Source organism: Stegostoma tigrinum, chromosome 5, assembly GCF_030684315.1.
Source record: "Stegostoma tigrinum isolate sSteTig4 chromosome 5, sSteTig4.hap1, whole genome shotgun sequence".
Classification (NCBI taxonomy): Eukaryota; Metazoa; Chordata; class Chondrichthyes; order Orectolobiformes; family Stegostomatidae; genus Stegostoma; species Stegostoma tigrinum.
In genome coordinates, this window is record NC_081358.1 from 31,287,854 (window position 1) to 31,315,698 (window position 27,845).

The following is a 27,845-nucleotide window of genomic DNA, read 5'->3' on the forward strand; positions in this document are numbered from 1 at the left end:
CGTCAAGCCACACCTCCATATCCTACCTACTAACCTCATCCCGCCTCCTTGACCTGTCCGTCCTCCCTGGACTGACTTATCCCCTCCATACCTCCCCACCTATATTCTCCTCTCCACCTATCTTCTCCTCTATCCATATTCGGTCTGCCTCCCCCTCTCTCCCTATTTATTTCAGAACCCTCTCCCCATCCCCCTATCTGATGAAGGGTCCAGGCCCAAAACATCAGCTTTAGTGCTCCTAAGATGCTGCTTAGCCTGCTGCGTTCATCCAGCTTCACACTCTGTTATCTCCATACTCCTGGCTGTATGATGAAGGGGCAGGGGTGCAGGAATGTAATTAATAAAGCAGCTAAATGTGATTCAGCCTAGGATACTACCCCAAGGAGCTCCTGCAGTGATGTCCTGGAGTTGAGATAATTGAATTCCAACAACTACAACTGCAGGTATGTCAGGTGTTGCTCCAACCAGCAGAAATCTTTTCCTCTGGTTCTCAGTGACTCCGGCTTTGCTGGGCACGGCTCATTGATACCATACTTAATCAAATACTTATGAAGGGCAATCACTCTCAGTTCACCACTGGAAGTCAACAGTTTTGTCCAAATTTGAACCAAGGTTGGAACGAGGTCAGGAGCTGAGTGGCCCGACTAGAACACAAACGGGGCGTCAGTGAGCAGAATAAGTGATCACCCCGTGCAATTAAACAGTCATAATTACTAGGTGCAGGACTACGTGGTGAGGGATGCAATAAAACTGTGGCCACTGCTGTCATGGTCCAATAGGGAAAGATCACCAGCTAAGGTCTTTCTATCAATACATAACAAGTGTCTGTTACATTGCCAGATACCTTGGTAGACTTAACAGATATAGAAATAGTTTCCTTTCACATCTGGAAAATGCCTTTTTAGTTGCAACTGGATTGAAGCTCAAATGAGGAATGTCAAAATGTCACTATATTTTCTGCAAAGTCATCACGGATGTGTTTTGTACTTAAACAATACCAGAAATTGCTGGAGAAACTTAGCATATTAAAAATGCAGGAGAAACTCAGTAGGTCTGTATATATGGAGACAGAACCCCAGTAAATGTTTTGAGTATAGTGGACTTTCTTCAGCTTTTTATTTTATTATTTTGCACTTGCATTTACTTATTGATATTTTATGTATAAAGTATATTTTTGAAAGATAAAAAATGAACCGTAATAAACCATCTCCCAGATTACCGGCAGTAATAATCAGTAATAAGCCATCTCTCAGATTACTGTCAGTAATACTGGTAATAAATGGTGTCTCAAATTACTGTTGGTAATATTAGGAACAAACAATCTCTCAGTTTACCATCAGTAATAAAAACCATCTCTCAGATTACTGTCAGTAATATCAGTAATAATCCTGTCTCTCAGATTACCGTCAGTAATATTGGTAATAAACCATCTCTCAGATTATCATCAGTAATAAACCGTCACTCAGATCACTATCAGCAATACTGGTAATAAATGGTGTCTCAAATTACTGTTGGTAATATTAGTAACAAATAATCTCTCAGTTTACCATCAGTAATAAAAACCATCTCTCAGATTACTGTCAGTAATATCAGTTATTGTCATGTCTCTCAGATTACCGTCAGTAATATTGGTAATAAACCATTTCTCAGATTATCATCAGTAATAAACTGTCTCTCAGATTGCCGTCAGTAATATCAGTAATAAACCGTTTCTCAGATGGTCATCAGTAATAAACCGTTTCTGCCGTTTATGATTTCTGACGTTGTTCTGAGGCACGAGCGTATGCCGCGCGTCCCCGCTGGGGACACAGGCGCGCGCGGCCGGAGACGGGCTCGTGTTTTTGCTTGGCCCCGAGGAGGAGGACGAATAATGGCTACAAGAATCGCTTCTCCGCATGTGGAGTGTATTGTGGTCGGCTCTGGCTCGGGGATAAACCGTGCCCTGACAGTTACAGGCCGGAGGGGAAGCAGTTTGCTCTTGAGAGCCCGGTTGTGAGCGTCGGAGAGGGAGAGCGGGAGAACTCCCCATGGATGCGGAAAGAGCGGGTAAATCACTGTTCTGGGATGTGGGGGAGGGCCTGCTTTCAACTAACCCAGCCATTTTACAGAGGAGAAATAGGCCACGTCACGTCCAACTTGTGGCTCGATTTAAATTGTAAACTTGGTTAAGATATAGCTCAGTCAGTATCTAATGACTTTGTAAACTGATCTGGCAAGAGATACTGCCAGATTAATGGCCCTTTCTTTCCTTTTAGTGAAATGTGAAAGGCAATTTCCCACACACTGTGTTTCTGATTGATTAATATTAATATACTGTATCCTGTGAATAATATAAAGCACATGGAAACTATTAAATGCAGGTTTATTAACGAACAGTTTCCTGAATTTAAATTTGCAAGCATTGAATAGTTCAGAGGGTAATCAAGTAATTTGGAGATCAAATAATTTTATTTGAATATTATCCTTTTTGTTTAATTCCCCACACACCACTGATATCAAAATCAGTTCTTGAGAGACCAGATAATCTACGAAAATCCCAATACATCTGTCTGTTTGTACAACTTTATTACAGTTTTTCCGAATATTTATTTACTCTGTTAAAACTGCTGACTCTGGCAGGTACATCTTATTGTCACTTTTTCAGCAACATAGTTGTGTCAACTTCTGTGGAATTTTCCATTGTCAACCATCTTGATGAGGAAACCAGTACTGTATTCCCAGCTGGCATTGTGTGCATTAGCATATTTTGAATGATGTGCTGTCTCATTCATTTAGGAATTGAGAATTTATTTCCTGTCCCAAAAGACTAAAACAAACTAGCGATTCAATTATTAAAACTTTATCAAGCAAATTTATCATTGACAAATGTTGTACTCGGTTGTCAACTCACCTGACAATAAGCCAAAACCAGTTAGGTCATGGAACTCCAAAGTTAATATTTCTGTCCACAGTTCAAAGGCAAAGGCTGAAAAAGTTGTTTTTTAAAAAAATTGGTAAACTTGAGGATTGGGGGCATTTTTATAAATCAACAAAAGTCCAAGTTAGAAGCTGAAAAAGAAAGAACAATCTGAACCTGAACTAGCAAGAAACAAAAATGGGTTGTAAAAGCTTTTACAGATTTGTAAGAAAATAGGAAAGAAAGCAAAGACAAATGTGGTCCCACCACAGAAACAGAATTTATAACAGGGAATAAGGAAGTGACAGTGAAACTAAGCATTTTTATTGAGCTTGTCTTCTCTGAGGAAGTTGTAAACATTTTCCAGGAATACTGAAGAACCACCAGACTATCAAGATTCAAAATGGAAAGAAACTGTTATTTGTAGGAAAGGAGTACATCAGAAGTTAATGGAACTGAAAGTTAATTGATTCCCTGTACCTGATACTCTATATCCAGAGTCAGGCTTTTCAAACTATACAGTCAATAGGGGATCATGGTCAGGAGACTAAACCTGAGTGAGATGTACTTCAAGTGATTAGCAAATAAGGTTAAAGTGGGAATTTAGTGCATGGGGGAAAGAGATGCTTTAAGTCAGGTTTATTGCAAATAATAAAGTTTGTTATGTATTACTCAAATTTATCACTGCTAGTCAGGTTTACCAACAGCTGTAAAGTCTATTAAGTTAAGGCCAAGTAAGATAAAGTAATTGTAGGAAAACCAGAGATAATAAATGCAGGCATGAGATTTTTGGAAGTAGATGAGTGGAGGCAAGATGAAGCTTGGCGATACATTCCTGGTATTGGATGAAGATATTATCTTATATCAGGAGGGCATCAGATGCTAACATTGTAAATTGCAACTTTGTCTTAAGATTTATTTTATTGTGACAAATATAATTGACTCAGTTATACAGTTTTCAAGAATAAAGAGAAACTGATGTTCATGATTCCATGCTCCAGAGTCCTTATACTTGGAAGAATTCCTTAGTGCTGCAAATTTTTTCGGCATGTTCTACTTTCTGTATGATAGGCAACTTTGTAGTTTTTTTATAAAATATGTTTTGAATGGCCTTTATTCCTGGACAAACATCAAGGATATATGGATTATATCTTAGAAACCAATCACAAAATTCATAAATTCTTCAGACAGAGGAAATTAAAAAGCTAGAAATTTTGAGGAGAGATAGAGAAGCTATTATTAACCCATTTTTAAGGAGAGCAATCTTAGATCCAGTATTTATGAAAGAAATTAGGGAATGATTGTGCGTTGAAAATACTAAGTGGTTGCAAACAGGAATAGATATATCAGAGATAATAGGAACCGCAGATGCTGGAGGTCCTGGCTTGAATGCACAAATTAAGGAAAATTGGTGTAATGTAATTGCAGTAATGGAGACTGCTACAGAGTGATCAAGATTGAGCACTGATTATTCAGGGATATTCAGCCTTTAAGAAGGATTTGCAAAAAGGAAAAGGTGGGTAGCACTTTTTATAGGGGCAAGATCCTTGCATGAGTAAGTGATCATCTTGGTGTAGAATCAGGTTAGGGTGGAGCTAAGAAAGAGAACAACAGATAAGTACTGTGAATGTGCTCAGTATAATCAAGGAAATTAGCAATGCAGTGTTGAAAATACTGTAATAATGGACAACTTCAGTGTACACACAAACTGGGTTATTAGTGGGGCACTGATGCTGTGGAGGATTAATTCCTGGAGTGTGAGATGAGTTTCTGGATTAGTACATTGTGTTGCCGACTTTGGTGTCGGGCTATTTTGGATTTAATGTGTAATGAGAAAGGGTGAGTTAATAATCTTGTGACCATAATATGGTGGAATTTCAGATTAAGTATTAATGTGATGCAGTTCATTCTCAAACAAGGACCTTAAATCTAAACAAAGGAAATTATGAAGGTATGAGGGGCAGTTGGGAATGTTGGATTGGGAGAATGCAGTAAAATATTTGTTGATACACAGTCAATGGCTAGTACTTAAAGAACAGATGTGTATTCATCCTAAGGCACAAATGCCTAAAGGGATGAATCAATAACGATAATGAATAAAGTTAAAAGTTGTGTTAGGTCGGAGGAAGTGATTTCTGAGGATAGCAGAAAAAGTAGTAAGTGTGAAGATTCAGAGAAATTTAGAACCCAGCAAAGGAGATCAAGAAACTGATTTAGGAAGAGAAAAGAGAGTGTGAATACAAACCGTTGAGGGTGAACTGTAAAAACTTTTTTAGGTATGTGAAAAGGAAAAAATTAGCTGGGACAAATACAGATTAATTACTAATGGGGACGGAAAAGTTTATTAGTGGAAAAGAGGGAAACCGAGGAGGAAGAAAACCCTCATTTTGTTTCTGGCTTCACAGAAGAAGGTACAGAAAGTCTCAGATATACAGAGTGATCAAGGGATTTGTGAAATGGAGGAAAATAAAATTTAGTGTTATCAAAGAGGTTGTACTTTAAGGTCGATAGATCCCGTGTACCAAATGATCTTCATCCTAGAATGTTGGAGGGGGCTGGAGAGATAATGGATGCATTGATCGTTATCTTTCAAAATTGTACAGATTCTGAAAAAAGTTCCCTCAGACTGGAAATAGCAAATACAACCCCACTATTTAAGAAGGAGGGAGAAAGAATGGAGACCTGTTAGCTACAGGCCTGTTAGTTTAATGTCAATAGTAGGGAAGGTGTTTGAATATATTATAAGGGATGTAATAAACGGATGTTTGAAAAGAATGATAAAGTTAGGCAAGGCCAGAATGGATTTACAGATGGGAAATTGTGTTTGACAAATTGGAGTTTTTTTTGTACCATTGATGAGGGACAACCAATGGATGGGGACCATTTGAGTTTTCCGAAGACTACTGATAAAGTCCCTTAGGGGACATTGTGACCATATGAATTACGAGCAGAAGTAGGTCTTTGAGGCCTTCGAGGTTCCTCAGCCATTCAGTAGATCAAGGCTGATCTGTGAGTGATTGAATTCCGCACTCCCATCTACCTCTCTGATAAACTTCAATTCCCAAGAATCTATTTACCTCTGCTTTAATGATCACAGTTCCTCTGCCTTCTGAGGCAGAGTTCCAAAGTCTCTCAACCTTCCAGAAAATTCTCTTCACCTCTGCCCTAAAAGAATAACCCTTAATTTTAAGAGTGGCTGCCAGTTCTAGACTCCTCTACAAGAGCTGACATCCTTTCTACATCCTTTCAAGCCCATTCAGGAGTCTGGAACCAGGGCTCATGGTCTCAGGAAATGGGCAGGTATTTAGGACTAAAATGAGAAGAAAACGTTTCACCCAGAGATTGTCAAGTAGAACTCTCTTCCACAGAAAGTGGTTGAGGCCAAAACAGTTTCAGTTTTCAGAAAGGAGATATATATATATAGTTCTTTAGTACTAAAGAAATTAAAGGGTATGGGGTGAAATCGGGAAAAGGGTAGTGGGTTGAATGATCATTATGATCCTATTGAATGATAGAACAGGCTTGAAGGGCCGAATGATCTACTCCTGTTCTTCATTTCAATATTTCTGTGTTCAGTTCCTCTCATTGACATTGTTAACCTTTGTAATTATTTCCGTACTAATTATGAATCAAGCACTGGAACATCTAGAAGTTATTCGAAGTTATATTTTATTCATAATTTTAATCATTTAAAAGATTGCATAATATTGTTAGAGTTGCTAACTGTTACTCTGAGTGTTTAATTTGGATAGTTTTCTAGTAGTCATATAAGCAATGATGTGGAGGTGCTGATGTTGGACTGGGATGGACAAGGTCAAAAAATCACACGACACCAGGTTACAGTTCAAAAGTTTTATTTGAAGACAACGAGCTTTCAGAGTGTCACCCCTTCTTCAGGTGTCATTGAGAGAGGTGGCACCAGACACAATTTACAGGCAAAAGATCACAGGGTTGTAGAACTGATGCAAGTGTTTTGAACAAACCAAAGATGGCTGTTTGTTCGATACATTCACATCAGTTCTATGACCCTTTGATCTTTTGCCTATAAATTGTGTGTGTTGCCAGCTCTCTCACTACCACCTGAAGAAGGAGCAAAACTACGAATGCTTGTTTCCTGTTGAACCTATTCCACATGAACCTATTGGAGTATAACTTGGTGCTTTGTGATTTTTGACCTTGTATAAGCAAGCCTTTGGGCTGAGGAAATAGCGGAGGCTTTGGTTGTGATCTTTCAAAAGTCACTGGAATCTGGGAAAGTCCCAGCTGATTGGAAAATTGCTGTTGTAACCCCCTTGGTTAAGAAAGGATCAAGGCAAAAGATGGAAAATTATAGGCCGATTAGCCTAATCTCAATTGTTGGTAAATTTCTAGAATCCATTGTTAAGGATGAGATTTCTAAATTCTTGGAAGTGCAGGGTCGGGTTAGAACAAGTCAGCATGTATTTAGTAAGGGGAGGCCGTGCCTGACAAACCTGTTAGAATTCTTTGAAGAGGTAACAAGTAGGTTAGAACAGGGAAACCCAGTGGATGTTATCTATCTAGACTTCCAAAAGCCTTTAATAAGGTGCCTCATGGGAGGCTGCTGAGTAAGGTGAGGGCCCATGGTGCTCGAGATGAGCTACTGGCTTGGATTGAGGATTGGCTGTCTGACAGAAGGTAGAGAGTTGGGATAAAAGGGTCTTTTTTGGAATGGCAATGGGTGACAAGTGGTATCCCGCAGGTTTCAGTGTCGGGGCTGCCGCTGTTCACTTTATGTATTAACGATCTGGATGTAGGGATGGGGGGCATTCTGGCGAAGTTTGCCAATGATACAAAGATACGTGGACAGGCAGGTAGTATTAAGGAGGTGGGGAGGCTGCAGAAAGATTTAGACAGTTTAGGAGAGTGGTCCAGGAAATGGCTGATGAAATTCAACGTGAGCAAATGCGAGGTTTTGCACTTTGGTAAAAAAGAATACAGGCATGGACTATTTTCTAAGTGGTGAGAACATTCGTAAAGCAGAAGTACAAAGGGGTCCGGGAGTGTTGGTTCAGGATTCTCTAAAAGTTAACTTGCAGGTAGAGTCTGTGATTAAGAAAGCGAATGTAATGTTGTCGTTTATCTCAAGAGGGTTGGAAAATAAAAGCAGTGATGTGCTTATGAGACTTTATAAAGCTTGAGTTAGGCCGCATTTAGAATACTGTGTCCAATTTTGGGCTCCACACCTCAGGAAGGACATACCGGCGCTGGAGCGTGTCCAACGGAGATTCACACGATGATCCCTGGAATGGTAGGTTTAACGTACAATGAACGGCTAAGGATCCTGGGATTGTATTCATTAGAGTTTAGAAGGTTGAGGGGATATCTAATAGAAACTGATAAGACAATGTACGGCTTAGAAAGGGTGGACGCTGGGAAGTTGTTTCCGTTAGGCGGGGAGACTAGGACCCGTGGACACAGCCTTAGAATTAGAGGGGGTAAGTTTAAAACTGAAATGAGGAGACATTTCTTCAGCCAGAGAGTGGTGGGCCTGTGGAACTCATTGCCACGGAGTGCTGTGGAGGCCGGGACGTTAAATGCCTTCAAGGCAGAGATCGATAAATTCTTGATCTCGCAAGGAATTAAGGGCTACGGGGAGAATGCAGGGAAGTGGAGTTGAAATGCCTGTCAGCCATGATTTAAATGGCCTATGTCTTATGGCCTTAAGACCAAAGGGCTGCTTGAAAGCACAGAGTCTGACTTTGTAATGAAGTATCAGTAGGATTTAAAAACCAATTTTTAAATAGGTTAATTAATATTAGAGGATCCCTTTTGTAAGCTCTACACTGCAGATAATAATCCAATAAACAATGTTTGAGAGTAGAACTTGAATATTAAAAGTCAAAAGATTAGGGCTGTTGGAAAACTAATCAGAGAAATGTTGCTTACATAACATCCAGCTCTACACCTTGTTATCTTGGATTCTCCAGCATTCGCAATTCCCATTATCTCTGATCTATCAATTCCTGTTTGCAACCACTTAGTATTTTCAACGTACAATCATTCCCTAATTTCTTTCATAAATACTGGATCTAAGATTGCTCTCCTTAACAATGGGTTAATAATGGCATCTCTATCTCTCCTCAAAGTCTCGAGCTTTTTAATTTCCTCTGTCTGAAAAATTTATGAATTTTGTGTTTGGTTTCTAAGATATAATCCATATATCCTTGATGTTTGTCCAGGTATATAGGCCATTCAAAACATATTTTATAAAAAACTACAGCAAAGTTGCCTATCATAGAGAAAGTAGAACATGCAGAAAATATTTGCAGCACTAAGGAATTCTTCCAAGTATAAGGACTCTGGAGCATGGAGTCATGAACATCAGTTTATCTTTATTCTTGAAACCTGTATAACCTGAGTCAGTTAGATTTGTTACAATAAAATAAATCTTAAGCCAAAGTTGCAATTTACAGTATTAGTATATGATGCCCTCCTGATTGTAGGATAGTCTTCATCCAATACCAGGAATGTATCGCCAAACTTCATCTTGCCTCCACTCATCTACTTCCAAAAATCTCATGCCTGCATTTATTATTTCTGAACTTCTTGCAATGTACTGCTGGCCAGCCACTCATGTTCTATCCCTAACGTTGATATTAACCCAAATTCTTGCTGCCCATTTTAACTTGCACTGAATCCTGTTAATTCATCTTCAGTCTACCAACTGGCTTACAGTTAAGTACAACAGAGATCTTAAAATTTTTATCATTGCTTTCAGATCCCTCCATGGCTTCATCTCTCCTTATCTTTGCAATTTCCTACTGACCAACAACCTTCTGAGAATTCAGGACTTCTTCTGACTAAAGCATTTGGTGGTCATGGTGTCAGCAGACACGGCCCTTAGAACACAAGTTTCCTCTCTACACCTCTGACTTTTTACCCCTCTTTATTCATTCAAGTAATTTGTAATTACTGTTTCATCAAGCTATTGACCATCTGCCTCACTATATCCTTAAGTGGGTCAGTGTCAAACTTCTTTTCGTAAAGCTCCCACGAAGAGCCTAAGATCTTGTGTTATGTTAAAGATGTTGTTTTCTGATTAGGCTTTTTCAGAACAAAACCGTTGCATATAGCTCAGTTTTTAAACTGAACAATAGCAATAGAACTCCTTGGACCAATATTGTTGGTGATAGGCTTAAATTGATTGAATAAATTTCAGAAAAAAAATCTAAAACTATTCCACTATGTAACACATCCACCCATGCAGATGGGATGTAGAATTGATTTTCAGTAAATGACATTAAATACAATGTCATAAAACATTTCAAAGTACTTCACAGCAGCATTAGTAAACAAAATTTATAATCAGCCACATAAACAGATTATGTCGGTAGATTATTACAGTTGATAAAAAGATAGTTTAGCAAAAGAACTAGAGAGGTTTAGTGGGGAAATTTCAGAGCTTGAGCACCTTGAAAGCTGAAGCATGACTACCTATCATGGAGCAATCATTATTGAAGATGTTCGGAGATCAGAATTGAATGAACTCAGAGAGATGTACAACTGGAGGAAAAGACAGAAATAGGGAAGTATCTGACCTTGGAGGAATTTGAAAGCAAAACCCTAATTCAAATTGACTAACAAAGGATAAATAACATCATGTAATATTTACGGTAACATGGCATTTGACCCAGTGGTTCCATCCAAATTTTATGTGACATCTGAGCCCACATGCACCTTCTCCCCTCTATTATCAAATGGTTATATTTCTTCTTTTTCCCATAAGCTTATTTATCTTCTTCTTAAATGCACTTATACTAATTTTTTATATTTACTGATCGTGGTATACAGTTGCACAATCCAATTGCTGACTGGGTAAAGAAGTTTCTTTTGAAATCTTTCATCTAGCCAAGGTTTTGTACAAATTTAACATAAGTTTTCTGCTTTTTAGTTTTGATCCCCTCAATACTTGTTTCCAGTCCTCTGCTTTTTTAAATGTGAAATAAACATGTGTCTAAATGTAATGAATCTTCCTGTTTATCAAACCAACAGTTGCATTTTAAGAAAATAATTGGTGCTCACTTGCCTAATTAGTTGTCATCTAGTGATGCTTAAGATAATTACTTTGCACAAAATCTTAAAATTGCTTCAGTTAGGTATTGTACATTAAAAACAAAATTGAGTCATAATTATTGAAATGTCTATAAATGATAAATTGGGCTACAAAAATGTGGATTGTTTCTTAGACTAGCTACTGCAGGTGTCATCATAAATCATGTTAGCAGCTGCATGATCTAATTTAGATGATAAATTGGCCCTTGCCATGGGGGCATCATGGTTAGAGCTGTCCAGTAGACCTGACCATGCCCTTGTTCTCCAAAGAAACAGAAGAGAGAATGTTAGTGGTCAGAGACTTAATTCTGTTTAGTCTTTTGTTTAGTTGTCTCTGTCTTTGGTATCATAAATTTTGTGTGGGTCAAAGTCTTGAAATGAACTTGCAATGAAAATGTGACTGGTTGAATTGGGACTACTGCTATCATGCTGTGAAGCCATGACCTTTGTACGTTGATTATTAATCTTTTAACATATTTGCATATGTCATTGTACCAGTTAGTTTTTCTATTATTTGGTTATAATGAGCATCTCTTTAAATAAATTACCTTCCATTCATAATTACCTAATTGTGCATGATTTTTGAAAAGTATCCTTGTATTTCAACTGTTTTTACTTCGATGTGAATTACCTTGTAGAAGAAAGGTGTTGCCAAGTATGTACCCTTTTTACATGTTTGAACTTTTGTTTCTGTTAAGGTAACAGTGGAAATTTACTTTGTTTCCTTCAATATCTTATACTGCTACGATGAATTGTACCTCCTATTTCAGGGCTGAAAATCCCCATGTTTGCCTAGTATTTTTTATAACTTGTGCAACATAAGGGATCAGCTCCATGACTTTTTGTGCATTGCTGCTTCTCAGTCCTAGAATATGACTCTCGTTTTGTTGTAAACCTTTTCTAGCACTCAAAACACGACTTGACCAGAACATTGTTATTATTAAAATGCATTATAAACATTCTAAGTGTTTTATTTTGCTGGTCTGCAGTTAGTGAATATATTGAACACTTATTCCAAACTTCCTAGGTTGCTTCCAACTTGTTTCTGGAGTATTTTTATTGCTCTTCTTTTTTCTATCCAGTGTTGAGCACTTCGTACTCAACAGTGCAAAACTTCATTTCAAAACCATGAAGTAAAAGCAGAGCTTCTGAAAGTGCGGAATAGGTCCATTAATTTTTATGCACACAGACCTAACTGCTAAAATGATCTTCCTTTCATTTGCTCAGGTCACTCTTGTTTGGTGAAACCTACAATTTTAATGTATTTGCTTTGAAAAACATGAACAGTTACAACTTCATAAACATGTTTTTTTTTGCAATGTTGCTGTAGAGAACTGTTTGGCTAAGGCATATTCAATGTGCTGAACAAATTTAGGCCTTTAAATTGATAATCAATACATGTCCATATAACCATTTTATTAAAATTTACTGACCTTGCACATTTGACATTGAAGACCAAGTATCGTCAATGTTGAGAGAGACAAAAAAAAAGCAGATGCTGCAACCCAGGTAGACAAACAGGAGGCTGGAAGAACACAGCAAACCAGGAAGCATCTGGAGGAAAGGAGCATTCTCTCTTGTTTCTTTGGAGAACAAGGGCATGATCAGGCCCACTGGACAGCTCTAACCATGATGCCCCCATGGCAAGGGCCAGTTTATCATCTAAATTAGATCATGCAGCTCTTAACATGATTCATGATGACACCTGCGGGAAAGGAGCAGTCAATGTTTCGGTATAACCCTTCTTTAGGACTGCGTGGGGTAGGGGAAGCTGCAGATAAAGGTGGGGGAGGGTGGAGGTGGAATAGTGGTGATACATGGACACTAGTAGTAGCTACGACCTGGTTGATGGCTGGAAGGGAGGGTCAGAAGGTGGAATGGAAGGGAGGAGGTGGGGCTGGAGGGGAAGCTGGGGGATGGGTGGGTAGGTCATTTGAATTTGGAGAACTCAATGCTGAGTCCTCCTGGCTGTAGGGTGTCCAGGCAGAAGATAAGGCGTTCTTCAAATTTGCATTACGATTTGCTGCGACACTGGAGGAGGCTGAGGTTGGACATCGCGGAGGGAGAGTGAAGCAAGGAGTTGAAATGGGGGGTGACCAGGAGGTTAGGTTGGCTGTTATGGGCCAGGCAAAGATGCTCAGTGAAATGGTCACCTAGTACACAATTGGTCTCACTGATTTAGAGAAGACCTCATTTGGAGCACCGGGTGCAATAGACTAGGTTGAAGGAGATGCAGGTGAAGCTCTGTCTCATTTGGAAGGAGTGTTTAGAGCCCTGAATGGAGGTGAGGGAGGTGGTGCATAGGCAGATGTTGCATCTTTTACATTTTTCAAATTTACATTGTGAGTCTCTGCAACACTGGAGGAGGCGTGGACAAGTCTCCATCGTATCTGCTATGACAAGGTGACGTACTACTCCCAAGCATTCTAGATGTCCATCCTCCGTCTCTGTCACATCTGCCCTGATCAGGAGCTTCCCGGATGTCTGCCCTAACAATTTCCATCCCACCCTTAAATTCATGGTCTATCTCAGACACCTCCCTCCCCTTTCTTGACCTCTCCATATCCGGGCCAACATTTACGTTAAACCCATAGCTACCCAGACTACACCACCTCCCAGACTGTATCCTGCAAAAACTCCATCCCATTTTTCCCAATTCCTCCATCTCCATCGCATCTGCTGCGATGAGGAGGTGTTCTACTCTCAAGCATCCCGGATATGTGCCTTTTTCAAACAATGTTCCCTCCCCGTCCAAAACGCAATAAAGATAGGGTCCCCCTTGTCCTCCCTTTCCACCCAACCAGCCTCCGCATCCAATGTGTCATTCTCAAACACTTCTGTCAGCTCCAATTAGACCCCACCGCCCGGAACATCTTCCACTCCCCATTCTTCTCTGCCTTCTGCCACTGTTTAGTTCATGCCCCACTCGCCACTAACCACAACAACCTGCTTGGTACCTTCCCTGTAACTGTAAAAGATGCAACGCCTGCCCACACACCACCTGCCTCACCTCCATTCAGGGCCCTAATCACTTCTTCCAAGTGAGGCAGAGCTTCACCTGCATCTCCTCCAACCTAGTTTATTGCATGTGGTGTTCCCGATGCGGTCTTCACTATGTCAGTGAGACCAAACGTAGACTAGGGACCATTTCACCGACTTAACCTCCCGGTCACCATCCATTTGAACTCCTTGCCCCACTCCCCCTCTGACATGTCCATCTTCGGCCTCCTTCACAGTGACTTGTAACGCACTTACGAAGAACAACACTGTATCTTCTGCCTGGGCTCCCTACAGCCTGGAGGACTCAACATTGAGTTTTCCAATTTCAAATGACCTTCCTACCCATCGCCTCGGACCCCCCCTTCCAGTCCACCACCTCCCTTCCATTTCACCTTCTGACTCTCCCTTCTAGCCACCAACTGGATTCATTCCTCCCATCGTCCAACCACGTCGTACTTACTACAGTGTCCACTTATCACCACGATTCCAACTCCACCCCCCCCCGCCCCGCACTCATCTTTATCTGCAGCTTGCCCTGTCCCCACATCCAGTCCTGAAGAAGGGTTATACCCAAAATGTTGACTGCTCCTTTCTTCCAGATGCTGCCTGGCTTGCTGTGTTTTTCCAGCCTCCTGTTGTCTGTCATCAATGTTGCATTGGAATAATGCAAGTAAAACTATGAAATAAAAGCAGAACATTCTAGAAATGCTGTGGAAGTGCCGGTGTTGAACTGGGGTGGACAGGGTCACAAATCACATGACATCAGGTAATAGTCCAACAGGTTTATTTAGAACGAGGGGGCTACAGTTTGAGAGCTTGTGTTTTCACAGAAATCTGTTGGACTATAACCTGGTGTTGTGTGTTTTCTGATGTTCTAGAAAAGCAGAACAGGTCCATCAGCTTTTAAGAGACCAATTGTTTTCGCTGTACATTTTGTTTAAACCTGAAACCTTAAAGTCATGACTTAATTAACTTTATACTGTTATAAATAATTACAGATGACAAATACCTTTATCAGATGCCAGCAACAATTTGAAAATTACCACTGATAAAAACTTACAGTTAATTGGAATGGCCTTTTCCATGGAAATGGTGTTTTGGTGAATAAGAAGAAGGTAAAATTGTGTATATATATTTATTCCTTATAATTCGTAGGACCTGCAAGAGGGAGAATTGTTTTTAAGCTGTTAGGTAGCTTTGAAAAGTGCCTTATTTAAGGTATGTTCTAATTGCATGTAACTAACAAAAATGTCTATATTTAACTTGAATTGGATTATTGCTGGAATGATGATGAATACGATTGCCGTTTACCCATCTGACAGTATAATGGGGATATCTTATTAATTCTGAGTTTCCAGCATCAAATATTCTGCATCTCAAAACTTATCTTTTGAAACAAAAGATGCAACTTTTGAAGTAACAAATCATCACTATCCATTTAAATTACATACTTGTAGCTTGGCAGTGGATTGGATGGCAAGAGTGGATCAGATTGGTGCTAACAGCATGAAGTTTGTGGACGTGCCCCTGCAAAATAATCCATATTCTGGCTCTCAGTGCTCATGCAGTTTCTTCCCCTAAGATGGTACATGTCACCATTCCAGCACCTGGCCAGCTTAACACTGCAACTTTTACTGGAATGTCAGCTGTCAGGTTTAATTGTTTCTCTTCTAATTTGTTGAGTATTTTGGTTGAATGTTGGTTCTACCATCTGAAACAGCGCAACCACATGACCATGTTAACTATTAAACTTTTAAGCAAATAAAACATTGTTATTTTGGACCTGAGTTATAGGAGTGAAAGAATACCAATTGGTTTTGCCATTTTTTTGATATATTTGAAAGATATATGGAGATAGCTTTTATTGATTTTTTTTTTTAACCTATTTATTGTAACATTATACATTTAGAGACCAGGGATTTGAGATCCTTCTTTGCACTCAGCTGCAAAATCGATCTAGATTTGTCCCAAGTTTTCTTAGTTATTGATTTCCCACTTTTTAAAAATTTAAATATAATGTCACTGGACTCTTATTTTTCCCAAATATTGCCACATTTTCTTTTGTGTTAGGACCAATTGCGTCATCCAACCAGGCAGGAAGTTGCTGACAATGTCACAGATGGCATCTTCATAGATGTGGTAAGTACTCTGCCCAGTGTGTAGTATCAAAGGTCCAACCTAAGAAATGGAAATATTGATCGAAAATAGGATGTGATTGATGGAAATAAGAAGTGGTTAGCATTGCTGCATCATAGCACCAAGGATATGGGTTCAGTTCCATACTTGGGTAACTGTCTGTGTGGAGGTTGAACATTTTCCCTATAACTCTGTGGGTTTCCTCTGGGTGCTCCAGTTTTCTCCCACAGTCCAAAGATGTACAGACTAGGTGGATTGGCCATGCTAAATTGCCCATAGTGTGCAGGGTTACAGGAATAGGGTAAGGAGGTGGTCTGGGTGGGATACTCTTTGAAGGGTCAGTGTGGTCTCAGTGGGCCAAATGGCCTGATTCCACGCTGCAGGGATTCTGTGATAACTTTAAAAACCTTTTACATTTCAATTAGGCAAGATTATTTTGTGGTAACCATGTTGTAGTATATTAGTTTATATAGTCCCTGGGTTGTTTGAGTAACTTGTGATGTAGTCTAATACAGTGGATTATTATGGCAATTAAAGTGAGAGTGGTGATATATTCTACTTTATGGTTTGGTCACAATCCATAGTCGGTTCTGATATACCGTGTGTTTCTTCAACATGAATTGGCTTTAACACGATTGAAGAATTTAGACTACTATTTGTAAAATGCAAATTTTCTTTATCTCTATGGGCTATAATGTGATTCTGATTCAGTTAGTTTAAATGGAGCAGCTGTTGTGCGATTTTCTTATAATGTGAGATCGCAGAAGAATGGAACTATCATGTTCTCTTAGAACCAACTGTATTAATCAGCTCTTCCAACAGAGAGAATAATTATCTGTTCCTCATTTTGGTGAATCCACATGCTTGAAGCTTCTGTTGTTGTAGGTTGGGGAAAAGAGCCTGGATGAGTGTAGCTCTAAGAACTCTCAAGAAGGTTGGCACCATTGATGCCAAAGTAACTGCTTGATAGGTGCATCACCCACCTACCTTTAAACATTCTCTCCCTGTACCATTGCATAGTGGCAACAGTGTCTACCATCGACAAAGAGTTATCGACTTGTACAGACTCTTCAGTTCGCCTTGTCTGTGCCATAAAATGGCTTACCAAGCCTCTTGAACAACATCTTCTCACTCATGCCCCCTATCACCTAGAAAGGTAAGGGCAGCAAATGCATGGAAGCACATCACCTACAAATTCCCCTGCTAATCACACACATTTCCTGTCTTGGATAATTGCCATTCCTTCACTGTCACTGGATCCAAATGATGGAACTGTTTTTTTTCCCTTTAATTATATTGGTTTGCCTACTCCCAATAAACTGTAGCACTTCAAAGTGTTGGCTCACCATCCCCTTTCCAAGGGCAATTGGGGATTGACAATAAATGCTGACCTTGCCCCCAACACACTCATCTAATAAAAGAATCTTCCTAACTATGTTAGCCAAAATGTAGAAACCCAGAGAAAATGGTCAGTTTTATTTCTGTTGCATGTTACAATTAAAATGTGTTGAATGCGTTAAAAGTTTAGAAAATGTTTGGATATATGTTTGTTCCTGATTACAGATGATGTCCACGACTACATATTCTGGTAGCTGTCTGAATGAATGTTAGACTGATTTTGCAATGACCATCACAGAGGTAAATATGGTTAATGAACAAGGTAACTTTGCAACTTAGCACATATTGCAGCTGGAACTGTGACGATTACCTTTGCCGTTTACCCATCTGATATAAACATCATGTGGATATCTACGTGTTCTGAGTTTCCAGCAAAGTTAAAAATTTGTTTGTTAAAATTTCAGTTGTTTACACCAAATGCATTGACATCATTGCCTAAAATAGTGAGTTCACAAAATCCCTACATTACAGATAATGTCATTGAGCCCATCAAGTCTGCACCAAACCTCCAAAAGCATTTCATCCAAGACCCCACCTTCCCAATCAGATTGAACTGGCAAGTAATAACATTTCTCAACAGTCCAGACAGTTTTAGGCCACATCATTTATTTGCCTTGACAGCTCCTCTTGACAATTAATCTGACAATTCCTCCTGATGCTTGGAACTGTTAAAAATGATAGAACATCAAAAATGACATTAGAACTGTGAAAAACAAATATGCACATCCATGCTTAAAATCCCCAGGAGTCTTCCGGACTCTTGCAAATTGTCTCCAAGCTCCCAAACTGAGTGACCTCCTCCATAGATGACCTGGGACTTTATCTAAAAAAGCACATTGCCTTTCCAAAAGGGCAGACTGGATGTCGAGATTATTCCATAAAGTTTTGACTTATTCCTACAAGGTCTAATCTCTGCACTTTGTGTATCAGACACCCATATTACCAAGACCATGTGTGGAGAAAACTGCTAATTTGTATGGGCAGCTGAATCCGTGAAAGGTGTATGTCCCCCTTGCCCCCACAAAAGTAGTAGATTGCAATGTTTGAGGCTGAGACTTTCGATTCTTGGCCATAGAGATATACAGCGCAGAAACAGAACCTTTGATCCAACTCGTTCATGCTGACCAGATATCCTAAATTAGTCCCATTTACCAGCATCCCTCTAAACCCTTCCTATTCATGTATCCATCCAGATGCCTTTTAAATGTTATAATTGCACCAGCCTCAACCATTTCCTCTGGCAGCTCATTCCATACATGCATCACCCTCTGTGTGGAAAAGTTGTCCCCTAGGTCCCTTTTAAAATCTTTTCCCTCTCACCTTAAACCAATGCCCTACCTTGGACTCCCCTACCCTGGGCAAAGGGCCTTGGCTATTCGTGTTATCCATGCCCCTCATGATTGTATAAACCTCGACAAGGTCACCCCTCAGTCTTTGTTCCACAGAAAATAGCCCCAGCCTATTCACCCTCTCTCTCTAGCTCAAACCCTCCACAGCTGGCAATATTCTTGTAAATTTTTTCTGCACCCTTTCAAGTTCCACAACATCTTTCCTGTAGCAGGGAGACCAGAATTGAACACTGTATGCCAAACTATAAGACCATAAGAAATAAGAACAGAAATTAGGCCATTGGTCCATTGATCTGCTCCGCCATTCAACCATGACTGATAAGTTCCTCAACCCCATTCTCCCGCTTTCTCCCTGTAACCCTTGATCCTCTTTATAATCAAGAACCTATCTCATTGTTAAATGTACTCAATGACCTGGCCTCCACAGCCTTCTGTGGCAACGAATTCCATAGATTCACCACTCTCTGGCTGAAGTTTACCCTTATCTCTGTTCTAAAAGGTCTTCCCTTTACTCTAAGGCTGTTCCCGCACACTAGTCTCTCCTACCAATGGAAGCCTCTTCCCAACATCCATTCTGTCCAGGTCATTCAGTATTCCATAACAGTCAATCAGAGCCCCCTCAACCTTTTAAATTCCCATGAGTATAGTCCCAGAGTCCTCAGATAGTCCTCATATGTTAAGCTTTCCATTCCTGGGACCATTCTCGTGAACCTCCTCTGAACCGGCACCAGGGCCATTACATTCTTCCTGAGATATGAGGCCCAGGACTCCACATAGGACTCCAAATGTGGCCTGACCAGAGCCTTATAAAGCCTCAGTAGGACTTCCCAGCTTTTATATTCCAGTCCTCTCAAAATAAATGCCAACATTGCATTTTTCTCTTGACTACTGACTGTACCTGCAAGTTTACCTGATCAGAATCCTGGACTAGAACTCCCAAGTCTCTTTGCACTTCAGACTTTGGAATTCTCTCCCCATGTAGAAAATAGCCCATGCTTTTATTCTCCTTACCAAAGTGCATGACCTCACTTTCCCACATTGTATTCCATTTGCCACTTCTTTGCCCACTCTCAACCTGTCCAAACACTTCTGCAGCCTTCCCACGTCCTCAATACTACCTGGCCCTCCACCTATCTTTGTATTGTCTGCAAACTTAGCCAGAATGCCCATAGTTCCTTCATCTAGATCATTAATGTATAAAGTGAAGAGTTGTGGTCCCAACACTGATCCTTGCAGAACACCACGAGTCACTGGCTGTCATCCCAAGAAAGACCCTTTTATCCCCACTCTCTGCTTTCTGACAGACAGCCAATCTTCAATCCACCTTGCTTCTAACACCATGGGCCCTTATCTTACTCAGCAGCCTCCTGTGCGGCACCTTGTCAAAGGCCTACTTGAAATCCAGTTGGATAACATCCATTGGCTCTCCTTGGTCTACCCTGCTTGTCACTTCCTCAAAGAATTCTAGCAAATTTGTCAGGCATGACATCCCCTTGATGAAACCATGCTGACTTTGCCCTGCTTTACCATACACTTCCAAATATTCAGAAATCTCATCCTTTACAGTGGACTCCAAAATCTTACCCACAACCGAGGTTAGGCTAATTGGCCTGTAATTTTCCATCTTTTGCATTGCTCCCTTTTAGAACAGGAGTCTCACTACTGACTGAACCTGCAAATTTACCTTATCAGAATCCTGGACTAGAACTCCCAAGTCTCTTTGCAGTTCAGACGTTGGAATTTTCTCCCCATGTAGAAAATAGTCCATGCTTTTATTCTCTTTACCAAAGTGATTTTCCAGTCCTCTGGGACCCTCCCTGACTCTAGTGATTCCTGGTACAATGATGTCTGGTACAGCTGCAATATAACATACCAACTCCTATATTCAATGCATCAACCAATAAGGGCAAGCGTACCAAATGCCTTCCCTACACTGTCAACCTGTGACTCAAGGAACTATGAACCTGCACTCCAAAGTCCCTAGGAGCCTACATTAAGCGATGTGTTATGTCCTGCCCTGATTTGCTTTACCAAAATGCAGCCCCTCACATTTATCTAAATCAAACTCCATCTGCCACTCCTCAACCCATTGCCCATCTGATCAAGGTCCCATTGTACTCTGAGACAACCTCCTTAACTGTCCACTAATCCACCACTTTTTTCTATCGTGTCCAAACTTACTAACCATTCCTTCAATCCACATCATTTATATAAGTGACAAAAAAAGCAGTGGACACGTCACCAACCTTTGTGGCACACTACTGGTCACTGGCCTCTGGTCTGAAAAGCAACCCTCCATGACCCGCCTCTTTCATATGTCATTTTTGTATGCTTTTGCAAAAATTCAGGTCTTTGAGTTTCTCCATGTCTTGATTTTCTAATTATCAAATACTTAAATCAGGAACTTTTCCTCTTTACAACTTCAATTATAGTGTATACACAGCATGTTGAACTAGTAAGACCAGTTTGAAGCACTGTAGTATAAACCTGTTCAAAATCATTTGCACCTCAAGGTTTACTGCAGGAGAAGCCTATGGAATAGTCCTATCTCTGAGCATGTTTGCAAAATGTAAGTCTAATGGAGAGTTTTATGAACAAATAGCTCGACCTACGATGGTGGCATGGCTGATATTTTCTGATTTTAAAACTTGTTTGGTATACCAAAATAACGTTTTTTCCTGTTGTTGATCACAGCTATTTGAGCCTGATTATGAAGTCCACTACCATACAGTGAGTTTAATTTTTATCTAAGCTCAACTTTTAAGAAATGTCAGTATTTTTCAGATGAACAGATGTGATCTCAGCCTGTAGCTGTAAAATTCCAAAAGGAATTGCAAAATTGTTGATTTGAGAATTATTTCCCATAGAGTCATACGGCACCCTTTGGTCCAACTCGTCCATGCTGACCAGGTTCCCCAAACTAATGCTTGAGGAAGATATTTAACTCTCTCTTTTTTTATTGAGAGTATTCAGAAGGTTTGAATCGCTTGTAATTCTTAATGAACCAAATTCAACATGACCATACATCCAGATGATATGCAAAACAGTGGCAAAAGGTTTGAGAACTCTGCCTGTATACTTGCTTCAGATATGGTGATTTCCAGCAGCTAATCATAATCTCCATGTGTTCCCTGTTCATTTTTCATCTGCATTCTCTTTCAGAAAATTAGGAGTGATTGGGTTAATATTTATTCAATAATATTGAAAAAAATCTGAGGTATTAACTTGGTAGTACATCTTTTAATATTTTACTTTTCTTTCCCTTCTGTCTCCTAAACAGAGATTTTCTCTAGACACCAAGGTATTCAGCATGTCATTTGGCTGAAACACATCTCAGCCAAACATTTAGTTTCTACAAATACATTTGCATTGTGTGACTGTAGAGCAGTCAAGAATGGGAGACTGGACCATTTAAGCTCTTCTAAAATTTTTATTAATCCACCACCAGGGATGAAACAAATAGTTAACAGCAAATAGTGCAGTTCAAACTTGGGACTTCCTAGTCTCTATAGTCAAGAGCTAAATCCTGTAATCCCAGTAAGAAGAATCATGGTGGGATAAATGCTTTTGAATTTAAAGTTTTAGCCCAGTTATTTTGATCTGCATGAAATTCCTGGTATGATGTGTCTAACCTTTAAAGAATATAACAATGCAATTGATTTAGACAGATGAAGTCATTATCCTAATTTCCTTCATGTATACCCTAATCATGACTGCCTGTATCCAACAACATAATTGTCACTGCTGAATGAGGGAGGAAGAAGAGGTTTCTAAAAGGGCAAGTGCTATAGTTAAAAACATCCAAAACTGCCTTTTTCAATAAAATATGTTTGTCACCCATTTGGACTTCTTTTCAGAGACTGCTTTTTATTAGGGTCAAGGCTTTGCTTTGTGAGATTCTGTTTATACTTAAATTTTTGAGAAACTCCCTCTAAATGCATCAGAGTGGGATGTCTACAGATGTTTTTCTTATGCGCTGTATATGGTGGAGTTATAGTAAAATAATTAGCAAGAGGCTGCAATGGAATTTGGTGGCACTAGAAAACAGCCACATCTTTGTTAGGTATCTTTATAGATCCCCATTGACCCTCTCAACAAAAGCATCAATTTACCTGTGAAGTACTTCCTAACAGTGCTCCCAGACGTTTTCTCTGTGTGACCTAATTTTAGTTCCTCAGATTTGTGAGGCCCCCTGAGTAAACATTTTGGTGTTGTGAGAGATGTTGGTATATAGGGGTGGGGGTTAGAGAGAGAGGAATGTGAGAGAGTTGATGGGAAGGCCTCCAAATAGCCTATGAAGCCATGTCCCTCAGTAACACAAAAGCAAGTTTTTGAAGGAATCTCATTGTTGCCATAAATCAGTTCAAACTTCACTGCAACCATTGCTGCTGTGGGATTTACAACTCCAAAAATTCATATCTAGGCCACAACCTACAATTTAGGAAGAATGCATTAGTGCAGATTACATAAAAATAAGACAAGCCCTGAGCACATACACAGAAGAAAGCAACAGCAGCACTAAGTTTTTTTGTCACAGGATCATTCTGGGAAATTAGTTGTGTTCTGTACCAAGTTAGTTCATTTTGAGTTACTACGTAGCCCTTGTGAAATCTTGTGTCGTCTTCAAATTAAATTTTGACTCATTGCATAATATATCCTCTAAACATTGCTGGAGTGCCTGACTACAAGGTGAGAAAAATAACATTGGCCAACTTGTCTTTGAGATGTTTTAGAGTCTCACTGATGTCTTCAATATGACCATATCTGCTTCTACATCGCATATAAGGATTTACCCCGCTTTGTCCTAGAGCTTTTTCATATTCTATTAATGAGTAAATTACTGGAAGCCAAAAGTTAAGAAATCGGTGACAGACTGCTCAGAAAAATCATACGATTAAGCAAAGTTAGCATGGTCTTATGAAAGGAAAGTTGTACTTGACAAATCTCTTTTTTTTGGGAGGGAATGTAACTAGACAAGTTGATGAAGGGGAGTCAGTAGATTTCAAAAAGCATTCAGTTAGGTCACTTGAAAGGGTATTGCACAAAATAAAAGTCTTGAAGATAAAATATTAGCATGGATAGAAAATTAATGGATGAGCATATGGACGTACACGGAATAGTGTAGGTTAGATGGGCTTCAGATCGGCATGACAGGTCGACACAACATCGAGGGCCGAAGGGCCTGTACTGTGCTGTAATGTTCTATGTTCTAATTAAAGTCTAGACAAGACAGTATAAACGAGAGGCTCATTTTCAGGCTGGCAGGCTCTCGTGGGTGATGCAAGGATCAGTACTTGGGCACCAGCTATTTAAAATCTATATTAATTATTTAGATCATGGTACTATGTTTAATGTATTGAGGTTGCTGATGATCTAAAGCTATGTTGTAAGTTAGCTGTGAGGATGACAAGGAACCAAAACGATGTAGACAAAAGTAGTGAGTGGACAAAAAGGTGGTCACACAACTATAATATTGGAGAAATATGAAGTTATTCATTTTTGATAGGAAGAATTAAAAATAGTACTCAGTGCTAATATTCAGAGTGGTTTAGATACACAGCACTGAAAATTAACATTCAGTGCCGCAAACATTAGGAAAGCAAATGCCATGTTGGTCTTTATTACAATGGAGTTGTAGTACAAAAGGAAGGAAGTGTTGATGCATTGTTCAAGGCTTCGGTAAGACCAAGTACTGTGTACAGTTTTTGTTGTGCTACCTGAGGAAGGCTAAATTTCAACCCACCTTTAGATCATCAGCAACCTCAATACATTACACTTGGAGAGGGATGCACCAAAAGTTCACTTGGTTGATTCCTCAGATTAGGTAAGTACCATTTTAAGCAGAATATACCTATGTACTTCAGAATTTAGAAGAATCAAACATAATCTCATTGAAATGTGCAAGATTCTGAGAGAATTTGATATGGCAGATGCTGAGAGGCTTTTTTCCCATCAGGAGTATAGTACATATGTGTTATAGTTTGAGAATAAGAGGGCAGCAATCTAGCAATGAGATGAGAAATTTCTTCACTCTAAGAGGGTTGTGAATCTTGAGAATTCTTTACCCTAGTAGATTGAGTGGTCAGTCTTTGAGTATGTTCAAGGTTGAGATTGACAGATTTTTGGACTGCCAGGCAAACAAAGGAAAATGGAATTGAGATTGAAGATTGGACACAATATGATTAAATGGTGGAATCGACTCCAGGAACTGTATGGCCTACCCCTGCTACTGGTTCTTAAATTATGTCTGTCTAAAATTTTGATCACATGCAGGTATTCTGATTTTTAAATAAATGAAATACAAATTGTACATTCCTGTTGATTGCAGTTAATAACCAATTCCTACTGATGTTGTTCAAGGTTTTGCATCTCTTGCTGAGTCCTTTACTGAAACCCAACAATCTAACTGAAGAATGGTAGTTGTTGGATACTTTTATTTAGTATCTTCTGGATTTACTACTGGAGCGTTATGGAACTGGAATCTAGGAAAGCTTCAAAGACCCAATTACAGCAGAAAGGATTTGGAAATATCTTAAATCGTTGGAATTTCAAATGAAAAATTCAACCTAAATGTTTTGGGAGCACATTGCCTTTGAACAACTTCATATGGTATGTGACAAGGTTAACCTAGAAAGTATGGTAGGGAAAATAGAATGCATCTTAGAGAATTCTACTCTGGAAAATAATGTTGCTTCTGCAACTATGGGAATAGTTCTGGAAAGTCTTTTTCCAGACGGATTTTTGTATAAGCACTATAGGCTGTAGTGTTGCGCAAGAACAATTGGAATTTGTTCAGTAAGTTTCAGTCCAACCTGAAGTTAAACTTTACAGCATCATCATTCCTTTTCAGTGCAGACTTTGTCTTTTCAGCTGTTTTCAACAAATTATCCTTCCATCAAGTCTAACATGGTTGGATGGAGATACAATTTTCTCTGAAGTATTACTGAACAAATTTATTGATCTCAACATCACTGAATATTCAGTTATGTGAATTGTCTAATGTTGAACCTAACCATTGAAGTGAAAATGGATTGTGCATTACAATATGTTAGATTTTGAGATGCATTTTGTATCAATGTGCTATATCTCTTGTTTTGAGACAAGTATACCCTTGATTGATAAATAGCTGTTTGACAAGTAATCACTATAAAATTGATTAAATTAATGACCACATTCAAAAAACTTGTTCAATTTTATCGATTTTTAGCTTGTTAAAGAGGCAACATTGAAAAGATCATTAGGAATATTGGGCTGAATCTTACGGAAATTGCCTTTGTGCCAATTTTGGAGTGTCGTGGAGGATTTCTCCTTGCAAGTTCTAGCATGATTTTTCATGCTATCTTTCCAAACTCACCTCATAACATCTATACCATGCCCCATAGTGCTCTAGGCAGAAGTACTATACACTGTTGTGATCTCCAAGATTCCTGGCACCACTTTGAAACTCATGCATCGGGTTGAATGCTGGCAATCTGCAGCTGGCCAGCATTTAGTTCTTTTTGCTCCAGGCATGCCAGACGAAGAATTGTTGGCGCCTGCTTTGCTGATGGGAATTTGGGGGTCCTGCTGTACAGGACGGTGCTTTCAGTCACTGCCCTTGGAATACGCTTTGAGAAGTTAATGATTGAGCAGTAAGCTGGAGTCGCCAGGTGAACTGTTCTGACTGATGTTGGAAACTGTCACCCCTAGTTTCTATCCACGAAGTGGGATTACAGGAAATTGAATCTCAATGAGGTGAGAATGGGTAAAATTGAAGGTCCTAATGATGTAAATAGGCCTCTCACTGCTCACCAGCAAAAAATCTCATCTCGCTGTTCAAACACTAATTTGGAAAATGGGACATTTTGCTCCTCATGGCAGGGTCCTCATTGCTGATCTTGTCAATCTCCCTTCTTTCTTGCCATTGCTTCTGTCATTGACTGGCTGGGAGGATTCTGCTCATTGCCTTTGATACACAGGCATTTTTAGAATTCACATTGAAACAATAGTGCCTTTGTGCTGCAAAATAAGGTTTATTATTCCTAATATAACTGTCTAAAAAGAATCCCAATAGTGATATTGAAATATTTTGTTTTTATTAATATTTTTTCAATCTGCTTTTGTGGAAATGTTATTTTTACATTTTATTTTGAAATAATTAAGAAACCATACTGTTGTTACTTTTTGCAGAATGAAACTTTCCAGCAGGAGCTACTTGTGAACAGTTGATGGATTATAATTTCACTTGAGACTCAAATAATTTATACAAATTTTTTGAGTGAACTGAGATTGCTGAAGATGAGGGGATGTAATGAAACCCAGTTAAAAATAATTTTCATTAAAAGTTGTACATTAAAGTAATAAAGCAATGAAGTTATTTTTAAAATTTGTTTCTCTTTAAGTGAAATGAACTGGTTCCTGTTAAGACCATTAAAATCAGTGCCTTGTACAAGGAACGCTTGTATGCACAAACTGCTGAGGTGTGGGGGCTAAATTAATCTATTTCTGATAAACAGGTGAAATTAATAGGCTCCTAACTAAAACAGAATCAAAACATAAAATGCTGAAAACAATTTTGTTAACAGAAGGAAAAATCTGCCATCACATCTATTACATAACAGATATAAATGAAGAAAAAGTCAATTTGTTCATTTGAACAAAGAACAAAAAATTACAGCACAGGAACAGGCCCTTTGGCCCTCCAAGCCTGTGCTGATCCAGATCCTCTCTCTAAACCTGTCGCCTATTTTGCAAGGATCTCTATCCCTTTGCTCCTTGCCCATTCATGTATCTGTCTAGATACATCTTAAATGATGATATAATAAAGTGTGAAGCTGGATGAACACGGCAGGCCAAGCAGCATCTCAGGAGCACAAAAGCTGACGTTTCAGGCCTAGACCCTTCATCAGAGAATTAAATGACGATATCATGCCTGCCTGTACCACCTCTGGCAATGCATTCCAGGCACCCACCACCCTCTGCGTAAAGAACTTTCCACACGTATCTCCCTTCAA

At 39.4% G+C, this 27,845-nt stretch overlaps 1 long non-coding RNA gene across 3 annotated transcripts; it reads left to right on the plus strand.

The window, feature by feature from the left end:
* Positions 1 to 1,812: 1,812 nt before the first annotated feature.
* Positions 1,813 to 27,217, plus strand: LOC125451867 (uncharacterized). Of its 3 annotated transcripts, XR_007247410.2 has the most exons (8): positions 1,813 to 2,046; positions 14,968 to 15,084; positions 16,040 to 16,108; positions 17,126 to 17,261; positions 17,669 to 17,743; positions 21,547 to 21,582; positions 25,213 to 25,461; positions 27,022 to 27,217. It is a non-coding gene; the product is annotated as an uncharacterized LOC125451867 (long non-coding RNA). The 3 variants fall into 3 exon arrangements; XR_007247409.2 differs by lacking the exon at positions 17,126 to 17,261; XR_009445738.1 differs by lacking the exons at positions 14,968 to 15,084; positions 17,126 to 17,261.
* The last annotated feature ends 628 nt before the right edge of the window (positions 27,218 to 27,845 follow it).